We start from the raw sequence: 12287 nt of genomic DNA on the forward strand, positions 1-12287 counted from the left end.
AAAACTGGTAAAATCGTGTCTGTGGCTATAACAGAGCGTGTTTAGGAGTAAAAATCCCAGGGAAAACTGTTCACCAAAAACACACAAAAAAAATTAATCCGCCAGTCTTTGAATAGTCTAAGGCAAAAGAAAATAGATCCGGTTCCGTTTACAACGCCTACAGATTCCACACGATGTCGCCAATGCATTTCTTAGCACATTTATCCTTGGTGGGATGACGTATAGGCACTTCCTGTCTTGGGGTGCACCCAGGAAATTATGAAAGTAAAAAAAATGGACGATGATTTCAAGACTTGCTGCTATCGAATACAGATCGCCCCGTGATCAATTTGATCGATTATTAACGTTTATTTATACCTAAAGTTGGTTTACAAAAGTCGTTTGAAGTGATTTGTAAAAGTTTATAGGCAACTTTTTTAATTTTAAAAAGTGACGTTGCGTCTCGTAAAGGTGACTTTTCCTTGGATCAGACGGCCTTCATAAATGGACATTTTGGACATACTTTGACGGATTTAATCGTGAAAAAGACCCAATTGTGATGTTTATGGGACATATAGTAGTGCCAACAGAGAAGCTCGTCAAAGGTAATGAATGTTTTATATTTTATTTCTGCGTTTTGTGTAGCGCCGGCTACCGCAAAATCTGTTGTTTAGGTGACGTTTTGGTGTTTTGGGGGGGTGCATGCTATCAGATAATAGCTTCTCATGCTTTCGCCGAAAAGCATTTTACAAATCTGACTTGGTGGCTAGATTCACAACGAGTGTAGCTTTAATTCATGCATGTGTGTTTTAATGAAAGTTTGAGATTTATCGAGTACTATACTATAGTACTATAGGTGGCGCTCTGAAATTTCCGCTGAGGTGTTCCTGTGCAGGAACCACGTCGGTAAGAAGATATCAGTTCTGTTATACTCACAGACAATATCTTTACAGTTTTGGAAACTTGAGAGTGTTTTCTATCCTAAGCTGTCAATTATATGCATATTCTATTTTCTGGTCCTGAAAAATAGCCTGTTTACTTTGGGAAAGTTATTTTTCCAAAAATAAAAAAATGACCCCTAGATTCAACAAGTTTTTAACACTAGTAAGTAAGTCTTAAAAACAGAGGCACAAACTCAGCAGTTTGATGTTTGGTGTTAAAGGGGACATGCTACATCCATATTGTGACTTTTAAATTATTTATTTATAGCCATTGATTCTTGAAGAATATAACACATGCCTCATGAGCTTAGTTCAACTGTTGTACCCTATCAGAACCCCAAATAAGCTTTTTTTACTCCAATGTTTACAAACAATGTAAACCAACCATGTAGCCTCAACATGGTTAAAACTATAATGTTGATATTATGGATGGTCAGTCCTTGCCTCCATAGGTCTGTCTATGAATTTGAGAGTAGTTACATTTCTCCAGACCCATCCATCATCATATTACCAAAACAGTGGTGGAATTACACTCTCAAATTCATAGAGGAAGCTATTGTCGCAACCATAACCCAAATCCTAGAGACCTCGTCAAGAAGTTCAGACATCTTGGCGTAACAGTTTTGAGATGTTGACTTGACAGCCAGTGGACCCAGGTTTGAGTTCAGCTCAGGGCTACCGCCTGAATTCACTACACTATGAATACAAGGACTGGCCATCCATGATGTCATAATGATAGTTTAACCAGGTTTCTAGGCTATATAGTATATTCTATAACTGCCAATGTAGATTTCCTGTGGGGTTCAAATTGCTAAAGCTGTTGAAAAGTCATTGTATAATTTTCAGCAATTTTTTTTCATGCCTTTACATCAATATAACCTAACTAGAGGAAGAAACAAAATCTTCTTGAACCACCACCTCCTGCTGGCCTTCATAAATTCATAATTACGGGCCGATTTCAAGTTTTCATAAGAATCGGAAACCGGTATTTTTGGGCGGCAATTTTTTTACATTTTTAAATATATATATTTTTTTACACCTTTATTTAATCTTTATTTAACTTGGTAAGTCAGTTAAGAACACATTCTTATTTTCAAAGACGGCCTAGAAACGGTGGGTTAACTGCCTCGTTTACCCTTGCTCTGCATGGGTAACCCTGCTTCGATGTGGTGGCTGTTGTCGTTGTGTTGCTGGTTCGAGCCCAGGGAGGAGCGAGGAGAGGGACGGAAGCTATACTGTTACACTGGAAATACTAAAGTGACTATAATAGTCCAATAGTCAACAGTTAATGAAATACAAATGGTATAGAGGGAAATAGTCCTCTAATTCCTATAATAACTACAACCTAAAACTTCTTACCTGGGAATATTGAAGACTCATGTTAAAAGGAACCACCAGCTTTCATATGTTCTCATGTTCTGAGCAAGGAACTGTAAGGTTAGCTTTCTTCCAAAGCACACATTGCACTTTTACTTTCTTCTCCAACACAATGTTTTTGCATTATTTAAACAAAATTGAACATGTTTTATTATTTACTTGAGGCTAAATAGATTTTATTGATGTATTATATTAAGTTAAAATAAGTGTTCATTCACTATTGTTGTAATTGTCATTATTACAAATACATAATTAAAAATGGTCCTCCAAAAATCGGTATTGGCGTTGAAAAATCATAATCGGTCGACCTCTAATTTAGAGTGCAAATTTATTTTACTATTTCTACCAATTTGCGTGCCAGTCATGTTTTAATATGCACGTTTTCATGGAACAGTTTAATTGAATTAATTTAATTAAATATATACATTTAATTACACAATTAATTTATGATTGTATCTCAAAATCATTGTCTGTGATTAAGCTATCAAATCTAAATGAAAATTATACAAATCTAAAAGTAACTTTTATTGCCAACTGCGATTCGAAACCTTCAGCCCCGCCCCTTGGCCGGCAGCGGGGTGCTAGAGGTGGTTAGCGTCCCGTTCCCTGGATTGGACAGGGCACTATAGATACTTCAGGTTATCTCGGTATAACCAGGACCGCTCGCGTAGCCCTGCCTCTCTTTCTATATCGAAGCGTTGTCCGCGTAGAGAGGTCTTTTGCCTTGTCACTCTCAACGGTCTAGCTCTAGCTGGGATGTGTGAACCCCACCTTTATCCTCTAGACTCTTTGCTTCACCACTAATTGGTCCTTGAGTTGTTATTAAGCACTAGTCCTACCAGTCTCTATATGATTTCCCTGTGGTTGAGTGTTTCCCCTCTGTGATGTATCTAGTTTAAAGTGTGAAGACCTTTAGTCAACTTAGTCTCACTACTCTGCCCGTCGGCTATGTATCGCTTGGAAAATAAAACTTAGATAGATCGATAAGACAATTAAATGAATCACTACTGGACACACCTTCCTCCTTGTCTTTTAATGGTAACTCATTCTGTCATAGAGCATTGATCCCCGTTTCCAGTGTCCCGGTAGCGGGGAGTGTCAGAGTTGTTATCTCCCGTGCCGTTAACTGTCTTTGAGAGAACTTTTTTTTCGAGACAAAATAAGACTACCGTTTATTTTTGAAAACACTCTGTTTTTTGTCTTTTACAATCAAACACACTTCAAAATACACAATTTGTTACTCGGTCACACACAGCGTTAATCAAAAACATGCAAATGACTTAATGCTCTTATAAAATGCCTGGTACAATGATAACACTTATCTCTATATTTAAATACTTATAATAGTTATTTAATTACCTTTGAGAGATGACGAGGAGACCCACGAGATCAGGAGCAGAGTTTCAATCGGTCAGAGTTATTTTTTAATTTAGTTAGTAGCGACTCCCCTCTACTGGCTGAGAGGTTGACTTGAAGTCGGTGCTTTACTAAATTGAGAGATTCAAGTTTGGCTCGGATGGGAGAACCCGCTGGTGATTCCCTGCCCCAAATGGAATACCAAAAAGTCTGTGTCCGCAACGAGGTCGCGATACTGAGCTCAATCGAGAGGATACAGAGAACTCTCTGGATATATTTGCATCAGCACCCACGTACCTGGCGCAAAACCACAGGGTCAATTCAGACATCCATAAGAGAAAGCAAGGGATAACCTTAAGGGCTAGAGTGTCTCTCAACCCCGTTGAACTACCGCAGTGTCAGTGGCTCGCAACGAGGTAGAGATGCTGAGCTCAATCGAGAGGCTACAGAGAACTCTCTGGATATATTTGCATCAGCTGTTCGATAGTTAAACGGTATATCGGAGAGTTACTTCTCAGATCCAACAAGTTAGAATCTTTTAAGTAATTTGAGTCAGGTGTCAATTTACCCGAAGTCAAATGGTTGTCTAAATGAATTCAGAATTCAAGAAGTCAGCGCCAAAGTAATGGCAAATGTCTCTTTATATACCTTTTGATTCTCTGCACCCGATCCGCTGCTCCTCCCATTGCCTCAGAGCAGAGAGGGTGATGACATATCTTACAACAGGAAATAATTTTCTTACAGTGCATATATGGGCCTCTGGTTATGACAGAGCCTATTACACTAGTAACAATGAGGAAATACTTTTCTTACAGTGCGCATATGGGCCTCTGTTTATGACAGTGCCCTTACTCTATCAGCAATGAGTCTATCAGCTGTTCCCATTCAGAGGTGTCACTTGAGGCAGAGGGTGATTCTTCCTGACACCAGTCAGGTTCAGTAGTTGGTTGGCTTGAGTCGTCTTCTGGTGGCTTTGCCCAATCCGGTATTTCAGTAGGCGAGGTCATCTCTGTCTCTACCCTTGGTGGGTAAGACAGGGAAAGAGGACCAGGAGGTAGGTCCATTTGGCGTTTTACTACACCCTCTCCAGGATCTACCCCTGTCCCTCTTCTCTTAGTGCCCTTAACCGGACTCTGATTACCAACTCTGGTTATTCCTAGCACTAGTCCGTCTGACCTAGCCGTTATTCCCCATACTGTTGCCCAGCTACGATGTCCCGGCATGGTTCCCTCAGGGTCAGCTCTGACCCTCATTCTCGAATATACACCATCTGTATGTCTACATCTAGTAGCTATTCTACCATGTTCAAATATATCAACATATTCTCATGTTCGTCCTCGCTATACCACTCCTGCCTTTTTCCAGCGCAACTCTGACAACATAAGCATCTCTTGCAAAGCGGCATAACACTAACACCATCCTTATTGCCCCACTGGCAGGTGTACTTTCCTCTGGTTCCTGATTCACACCCTGTGCATCTTTGAACCCGTCTCTGTTGACCTTCTTCTCCAACCTGTTGAATAGGTCTCGTAAGCCATCCCATGTAATTCAACAGTGCCAGTTCTCTTATCCCAGTCTACTTCTTGTCCCTTGTAAACCATTGTTAAATGTAACTCTTCTGGCTCTTCTACATGTCCCCATCTGTCTCCCTTGTTCACTATGGGTTTTAGGGTTGGCCACTTATCTCTGCGGACTAGACATAACATACATACGTTGTCTAACAGCCGTCCTCTTATAATTAATCTCCCGCTGAGTACCCCTTCAGTACTTCTATCACATGAGCCACAGGTTTTAAAAGCGTCTGGGTGAGGAATTATTATTACCGGTGCTATCCACCCTACAGGATAATCCCTAGTGTCTGGGAACTCAGTCATACCCTTACTTTCTAATTCTTGCCATCGGGTCATTACTCTGTGCCCTATTGGCCTATTAACTTCTTCTTCTTCCCAATCTTGGGTGTCTTCCATGGGGCCCTGGAGAAAGAAAGGTTATTCTCTTATTGTCTACCTTGCCCCTTCCTGGTTCTCTTTTTGTCCCTGCGACTTTGAGGTCCATCGTTCCCCTGGGGGTCATTCTGGGTCAGAGCTCCTACAGCTCTTTCTGCGGCCAGGGTCAAGTTGGCCAGTCTATGGCCTAAGACTGCGAGGTTCTCCCTATATCTTAGCTCTAACTTTGTGTCTGGACCATTCCTTTCAGGCCCTCTTTGCTGGGGTTTGGGGGGCACTGAGGTAATACAAGTGTGCCCGTAAGAATGTCTATGATTCCCTGGCTCCCTAAGCCTGAACCCATTTTGCCTCCTAAGGCCTATTTGGGTTCCTCTTCTGTGCTTCCTACTGAAGTCAGCCAGAGTTTCACTTCCCCCTGTCTCAGTAAACCCAATTACTTTGGACATTGGCTCTCTCCTAGCCTTTCTAATGGCTATTTTATCGTCTGCTCTAGGGAACCAGTGGTCCTTTACGGCCACATAATTGCTTAGGTTCCACTGGTCACAGCTGAGTCTTTCCCATTTTGGTGGGAAGATTTGGCAACTCAGTAGTGGTCTAGCACTCCCGTACATGAACCAAGGGCTCTGTTTTAGCATGGTGAGGTCTTCCTGAGATCAATGGGCTTCCAGGTCTTTGACTACCAGAGCCTTGTCACACTGCCCGGTTAGCGTACCATTTCCTATGTCCCCAGCCACCCTCCGGTGGTTAAGGGTCAAGGTTCGGTATCCCGGCTTTCTCCATGCCTTTCTGGGCCATGATTCGCTTTTCCAGAGATTCAGGTTGGGTCCGTTGGGACTCAACTTCCTGATCCATCTGTCCCCCTCCTCTGTTACTGGCCCCATGGCTCCCCAGTACTGGGCCCGCATAAGTACCAATGGGGTCATGGCTACGCCTAATGCGGTATGCTACACCCCCTTGGTAACAATGAGCACATATGAAGGTGGTTCCTCCTAACACTACCCCGTTGGTAGAGTCTATCCCTAGTGGCAATGGTTCCAATTGGCCACAACCCCCACAATTTGTATATGCCTTAAGGGCATCTAACTGTCTTACCCACAGGTCTATGAACCATATCCTACTCTCCTCTACCTCTATTAATACCCCTGCTTCCCCTATGGTTTCTGTCACTGGGGGTGGGGGGGCGCTATGATTTTAGCCATCCTTACCCCATCCCAGGGCTCGGCGTATTCCTCCTGGCCCTGCTGGGAGTAGGGGGAAAAAAGATGGGTAAACACAATCCCCAAACTACTTTCAAAATGTTTGTGGGCCACCCCATTTCTTCTCCGCAACTTAGGGTCAATAGGACAGTCACCCAGAGGACCAGTGGGACGGCCTTTAAGGCTGTGTTCAGCTGATCTTTTGGTTTCAGTTTTCTCATTAATTTGACTATTTGGACACATAGCACGCCAACTAGGCCTACTTCAATGACCCGTGCCACATAGTGTATTCCAATTATGGTAGCACACACAGGTTCCATTTTACCGTCTGTTTCGTTTTTCTCTATTGCACCTATTTCACTTACTACAGTCATAGCTGCAGCTAAAGCTTCTAAGCATAGACAGACCAAATAATATTTTCCTAATATTGTGTACATTCTCTGTATTAGTATTATTGGCACAACGGACAACATTATTCTTTGTCCCATCGTTAACCCTAGTCTAGCAATGGCCACTAATGAATTGATAAATAGAGTAACCCAAGTTACTAAGCCATTATTATGCCTATTTTCCCATGCTATTTTCCAAAAAATTACGAGAACTAGTATTTGACAACAGATGTTTTCCCATACCTGGTCCGAGAAGGGACTGTATGCCTCAGTCGAGTTGTCATGGTCAGTTTCGTTGGAAGTCATGGTAGAGGATATCTTTAAGTTTCACGGCCTAAAGTTAATCTGGTTGTTGAGTTGCGTTGTGTGAAGAGCAGGATGCTTCTGTGTCTCCGAGCAGGAAAGTGTTTGTGATCTGAGTTGTCGGGGGCTCTCTTATTTATCAGCCTTTTTTTGCCCCTTAAACTTGAGTCACATCCGTTCCTCTCGGGGTCATGAGCAGTACGTCTTGTTCAATAGGAACTGCTGGTTCCTGTCTTCTAAGAGGGTGCACTCTCTCGTATACCATGCTCCAGATGATCAGTCCCTTTATCAACCATCTGATCCCCTTAAAGGTTGACCAGATGATTTTTAGGGCCAGTTTACTTATTTTGACCATCAATTTAAACAGCCCTCTCCATATTCTCTTGAACACTTTGTCTATAGGTATGCCCATTTTTTTCGCATACCCTAACGCTGTCATTATCACTATGACCATGATTATGCCCATTCCGATGTATAACCCTAACATGAACTTGGCTTTCACCTGACCCCACCAGGTTACTACCCCAGACCATGTCTCACCTATTGCTTGTTTAACTTGGTTGAATAGTTTTTCAATTATATCTTTAGCTGCTCTTGCCAATCCAGTAGTGAAACCTCCCCAGGCTTTCGCTATCCAGTTCCCATAGGCCCCTTGAGTTTTTTCTTCATCCAAATACCATTGTAGCCCATTTACACCTTCTGTCCAGAAGTTTTCTCCTAGGATATTACAAAAGTTGTCCTGACCTCCATTCCTTAAAAGAGAAACACTATTTTTTATTGTCTGACATCTTTGAGAGATATTATTTTTACGCTCTTGTTCCCCGCAGCTAGATTTATTCTACACCATAGTTAATTATTATTCCAATCGGAGCTAGTACTCCATTTATCAGCCCACTGAGTTTCTGCCGGGGACCACATTAACTTTGTGGCCCAGTTTTGGTAGGCCTTCATAAACCATTTCCTACTGCTCGTCTCCATCATGAATCTGGAGTGCCTTGCTAAGGCCGCATTGGTTCTCAGTGCTTGGTCTCTAGTACCGGGTATGTCTCCTGGGTTGACATGGAATTTTAATCCTCCGTAACAGGCTAGCTGTACGTACCCTCCGGTGGAGGGAGTGGGGTCTAAGGGCCTCTTATGCCACCCTAGACTGTCCGGGTCATACAGAGCCGTTACAACTGTACTGCTGGGTTTAAGTGTGGTTGTGTTAGTAGACACTAGAGCTTCTTGTAGATCTATCTTGGCCCTTTTCATTACTGTGCCCGTGGTGTTCCATTTTTGCAAGGTTAAACCGTGCATCCATACAAAAGTAGCATTATTTACCTGTCCTATGGCAGGGAAACTATAGCCATGGAAGTTCACTGGTTCCATAAAATACTCAGGATCTATATTTCTTGGACTGCGTACGGATCCTACCGCTAATTTTCTTTGAGGGCAATATTTAACGCTACCAAATGCACTTGGCCTAGGGGCATTTAGGTTGGCTGCCGCAAAACGAGGACCTACCCCTACCATACCTGGGGAGGGGTAATGACCTCCAGACCATTTGTGGTAGAAGGGGGTACTATATCTCTCATGAAGCTGTCCATGCGCCGAGATGCAGTGGTACCTTGCCCATGCTTCAGTTTGGTTGGCAGGTGGTTTGACAAACTTGTCATAGATAAGTGCATTGCTCCAGACCCCTTTGCGGTGGTATGGGTTGTTCTGTTCTTGTCCCCAGTTCCATTCGGGTTTTTTTCCACATAAGCTTTGTGCCATGGCTAGGCTTTGTTCATATATTCCTTTTAGGCTAGTTATATTTAGAGTCACCCATGGTGTCTGGCGGGGTCCCACCAGACCTGGGTTACTTCTGTTGTGGGTGGTAAAACAGGTCCATCCTGTCATTGTGTAATACATGGGGTTTTTATCCTGGGTTTGAGCCATTGGTATCCTATTGTTTACTTGCCCATACTCAAACATAAAGAATCTATCCAAAGGCCCTGACGTGTAACCTGGATACCTGTATGTTCTTCGTTTTGTATAGGGGAGGATTATACCATTGTTTCCTCCTAGCACTCTATCATCCCATGATGATTTATTGCCTGTGTGAAGATATAACACTAAATATTTAAGGTATATCTCTTCCTGACTAGGTTCCTTTTTAGCTTTGTGTCGTATTCTAAGTTTGGTGCCATTTTTCTGTTTTATGCATAGCCTTTCTGAGGCATTGTCCATACTTAGCTTAGGTTCTGTCTGGGTCGTTTGGGGTTTTATGGCAGTCACCCCTTGGGTGGATCTTGGCTGGGTTACAACTGCGCTGTCGGTTAATTTTTTTTGTGTTGTGACCCCAGCTCTTTCTGTGGCTGACGCACTGGTGGTATCCATTTCTCTAGAGGGTTGGGGAGCTGCAGTTCCGTTTACTGGGTTGCTTGTTATGGCGGTAGTTAAAGGAGTGCGGTTGCTGCTCACTGTGGTAGGCCAGGTTGTGGTGTTTAAAACAACACTGGGGTTGTGACAAACCACGTCCTCCCAAGGCTCACTATCTGTGCTTTGTTCGTAGATTAACTTTATCTCTGTGACATTTGTTCCATTGTTTAGGCTACCTTCCCATTGTCCTCCTTTATAGGACTTGGTGTAAACTCCGTTTAAACAAGTTTGGTTTACTAATATTAGCCCTGCTGTCGAGTTAACAATCCAACCGGACAGCATGGTTCCCTCAATGTGTTTCCATAATATTACTTGGGTGAAATGTTCACCTAGGCTGTTGTTCCACTTAGTGTACTTAGTTCTGCTTTTTAGTTTTACAGTGGGGAAACCTGGACACCCAGTTTTATTGGCTGTGTCACATTGTACCGGTATGCCCCATCTCTTTGTGAATGTTCTAAATGTGATTAAGTCCCTTTCACATTCTTGTTGCTCTAGGTATATCGCTCGTCCTGTTTCTAACTCTTCTTGTTCGTATTTTAGGCCCAAATACAATCCTAATATGGTGGCGCTGGGGACGCCAACTATAATTAAAAACATACTCACCCACCAGCACCATCCTATCTTACATTCCCTATGCTTTGTTCTGTACTCCCCCAACTTCATATTTCCTGTGAAATATAAGAGGGAGAGCATCTTTTAGTTTATTTTTTAACCATTGGGTTTCTGAATTTGGATAGGCCCTCTCCAGGGTCTGATCCAAATACCAGTTTTACCCTAGCCAGGAATGATTTCTTAGGTGGGCTTTGTTCTCTTTTGAGTGCTGCCTTTTGTTTACCTTTTCTCTCTCCAGCAGCACTATCTCTACATATGTACTTGTGACAAGAGTAGACTCCTTCAGTTTTATACACAGGGTCCTGGGCTAAGTACAGCTGCCATCCTAGGCCTAACCTGTACCTTCTCCTGCCGTCTCCATCATGGGGAGGGGCATCATTTCCTCCAGTCATGGGGGTGACAAAGGTGAACATTTGTTCCTTTTTCATTGCCCTGCCTCAGTGTAGCTCTCTAACTGGCCTGCACTGACCTTCCCACCAACACCTTCTCATCCATCCAGGATGTTTGTTAGGCTCATGGTTGTTGTCTAGCGGATATCCGTCTATCTGGTTCCAACCATTCAATTCCAGAAGCACTCCATCCCAGGCTATACTAGGGTCCACTAGGATCCATTCACCTTTCTTTGTTTCCATCCAGGCCTGCCTGTTGACCCTGTCTATTCCATACCCATCTGAGGGTCCCTCTCCAAGGTCCCTGGCTCTCAGAAACTCATAGCTAGAGTTAAATTGGAACCTTTGACCTGTTAGAGCTGGGTCTGGGCCTGCAGTTCCAGTGGGAATGGGCCAGAGTGGTGCTTCTATTCTAACTGGGGTTAAGAGGGCCCCTCTGGTTAGTTTGACCTCCGTGACCCTCTGTCTGCGACATTTTTAGGCAATCTCTGCCTGAGATGTTTCCATGTCTATCCCAGGCACACTGACACCCTCTGGGGTCCCAGGAACCATTTACGGTCCTTATGTCTAGTGTGCAGTTGGTCATGGTGTTGCAGTTGCAGCTGCCACACGTCTGAACTCTTCCATACCTGCACCTATATTCTCCTGAGGCTCCATTAGAGCACACCTCTAGTTGCCTGATGCTTAGTTCAGCGGGCCCTTCGTATTGCATATCGCCAGTGGGCTCATTGCATACGTCACAAGGGACACACTTCAGTCTGCTTGAGCCAGGTAGACCTGTCAGAACGCTTTGCTCCCAGACTACTCTTCCTGTGCTCCCTCCTTTGAGGCCCTGTCTGGCTAATTCCTCATGTCTAATGTGTCTGCCTACCCAAATGGTGTTTGGACTCCTCCTGACTTGGAGGCCTGCTCTGCACTCTAGGAGGTATTTCCATTCTGGTACGATTATGGAGGACATACTTTCTTAAGTTGTGCTATGTCAACTGTTCTTCCACAAGCTGTCCTTACATGCGTAGGTGTAATAGGTGGCAGGGAAGTCAGGCGCAGTAGAGTCAAATGGAGTGTAAAATGGAGTCTTTTAATAAAGTCCACGGAGTATGCTCCATAACACTAAATGTACATAAACATGGGTACGAGGACCCGACGCGCACCTATACAACAATCACACTACACTGACAATAAAACAATCTCTGACAAAGACATAAGGGGAAACAGAGGGTTAAATACACAACAGGTAATGAATGGGATTGAAAACAGGTGTGTGGGAAGACAAGACAAAACCAATGGAAAATGAAAAAAGGATCAATGATGGCTAGAAGACCGGTGACGTCGAACGCCGAGCACCGCCCGAACAAGGAGAGGCAACGACTTCGGCAGAAGTCGTGTGACACATCCA

General features: G+C 43.5%; 1 protein-coding gene across 1 annotated transcript in view; it reads left to right on the top strand.

Moving 5' to 3' along the window:
• Positions 1-443: 443 nt before the first annotated feature.
• Positions 444-12287, top strand: part of il12b2 (interleukin 12B 2) — a 105596-nt gene continuing 93752 nt past the window's right edge. The window contains exon 1 of the mRNA XM_090236752.1: positions 444-584. The gene's annotated coding sequence lies outside the window, so the exon portion shown is untranslated. The remainder of the gene's footprint in view (positions 585-12287) is intronic.

The sequence above is a fragment of the Oncorhynchus mykiss genome, chromosome 6, assembly GCF_057628025.1.
Source record: "Oncorhynchus mykiss isolate SJ-2025 chromosome 6, ASM5762802v1, whole genome shotgun sequence".
In the NCBI taxonomy this organism is placed as follows: domain Eukaryota; kingdom Metazoa; phylum Chordata; class Actinopteri; order Salmoniformes; family Salmonidae; genus Oncorhynchus; species Oncorhynchus mykiss.